This window comes from Nylanderia fulva, unplaced genomic scaffold (genome assembly GCF_048542155.1).
Source record: "Nylanderia fulva isolate GAGA-0341 unplaced genomic scaffold, ASM4854215v1 Scaffold120, whole genome shotgun sequence".
NCBI classification, from domain to species: Eukaryota; Metazoa; Arthropoda; class Insecta; order Hymenoptera; family Formicidae; genus Nylanderia; species Nylanderia fulva.
The window spans coordinates 25,640-27,715 of record NW_028189410.1 but is presented as its reverse complement, the minus strand read 5'-3'; the positions used below and the strand labels follow the sequence as shown (position 1 = coordinate 27,715).

Here is a 2,076-nt window from a genome sequence, read left to right as displayed (position 1 = left end):
CATATTTTTAAAAAATATATATTTATATAAATATTTATGAATCTTTATCATAAAATTCTGTGCTGTCTGGGGTATGTATAGTTAATAAAATGATTAATATACCCATACAGCACAGATTATTGCAATTATATTGCAGCAACGTTGCAATGTTGCAAGTTGCAATGCAACATTATAAAGACATTGCAGAGATATAGGTGCACAAAATTCCAGCACACTTGTAGCAACATGACATTAATATTTTGGAAATATTGCATGTAATCAAAATTCTATAATTTATATATTGTAATATATATAAATTAACTACAACGTATTTTCATTAATGATTTATTTACATTTATATACCTGCATATGCAACATTAGTTTATGGTTGCAATAACAATGCATTATTGCAAACTCATAATATATTGCAATATTGTTGTAATATTTTGTTGCAATCTTCCAAAAAGCGGACATTTTAACATTGCTGCAATTCAACAGCAATGATGTAGCAACATTTTGCAGTAAATTTGCAATATTGCAATATTGCGATAAAAGATTGTTGTAATGTTTTTGCAATCTATCGGTGCTGTATGGGTATAGTCAAATTCTTAATTTTGCGTTTTATTGGTAAAACAGACGGCTTTAGGATCTCTTTATTACCAATAATAATATTTATTTTTTGTTTCAAATGTATGTATACTTAAATTATAATGACAATAAAGAAACTATTTTATTTACAATACTCTTAAAATTTTCAAGTGACTATTTCTTCATTAATTAAAGATTTTACCATCGTCAACAGTCATACCCCGTTGAACACACCAGTTCTCGTCTGATCACTGAAGTTAAGCAACGTTGGGCATGGTTAGTACTTAGATGGGTGACCGCTTGGGAACACCATGTACCGTTGGCACCTTCTTTTTCTTCTTTTTTTTGCTAATTCAAAATATTAAAAGAAACATAAAACATATATATATATATATATATATATATATATATATATAAATTCTGTAGGTTACTAAAATCTACTAGCTGGAGATAGATGACGTCATTAGGTTAAATTAACAACATTGAAGACATTGAAGAAAAAATTGTAAAATTTTTTTTCTCTCTCTCTCTCTCTCGCGACGGATATCAAAAAAAGCAGATGTATTTTTGTATTATTTTGTATATTTCTGGTCACCAATCGAAAGTTTTGTCTACTAAAAAATGAGACAATATTAAATTAATTTAATTGACTGTTCATTAAATAATTAGGCCGGGTCTACAATAGATGTAGTAAACCTTAAAAAATTGATCAATCACAGTCAATTATTCCCCTCGTTCTTGACTGTGATTGGTGAATTTTTTAAAGCTTAGAGCTTACTACACCTGTTGAATATCTGGCCTTAAATTAATGTAATTAACTGTTTATTAATTATTAAATTTATTTAATTGATTATTCAATTTAATTTATTTAATTGAATATTAAATTATTAAATTAATTTAATAAATTTATAAAATTATTAAATTATTTGGTTCAATTTTTATGTAAGGCTGAGTCCATAATAAAGTGATTTAAGCCCTAAATCTTTAATTCTTGATTGTGAAGCCGAATTTAATAGCTGCATATATTTATACATTGAACAATTATATTCTCGCTTGAATCAAATAACGGGAAATCATTATCTTTTGCGGCTTGATGCCATCCTTTTTAGCGTTTTCGATTGGGAAAAAGTTAGTGCGCACCAGTGCGCACTCAGTTCATACGAACACTGGACAAGTTCCATGGGTTGCACTGAATAGTGCAGGTGAAAAAGAACACGCCGAAATTTTCAGTGCCACTTGAGTTGACTAGATTCCGGGAAGAACGAAAAAGTAACCTCGACATCTTGTGTTCAGTTAAGTAATGATTTTTATTATATGTAATTAAATATAGAAGATGATCAAGAATATCACGTATGACAAATATAAAAATTATTATTATCCAGTATAAAAATGCTATTACATTAAGTACATTAATTATATTTTAAAAAAGGGTATAGGTTCGATGTTTATATAAAAAGATATAACACTTACGGTGTCATTATCTATTTTTTTTCACACATTCTACATAAT

The 2,076-nt window shown here is 27.7% G+C and overlaps 1 non-coding gene across 1 annotated transcript; it reads left to right on the top strand.

The window, feature by feature from the left end:
• Positions 1-773: 773 nt before the first annotated feature.
• Positions 774-892, top strand: LOC114930734 (5S ribosomal RNA). The gene has a single exon (XR_003819516.1). It is a non-coding gene; the product is annotated as a 5S ribosomal RNA (ribosomal RNA).
• Positions 893-2,076: the final 1,184 nt, after the last annotated feature.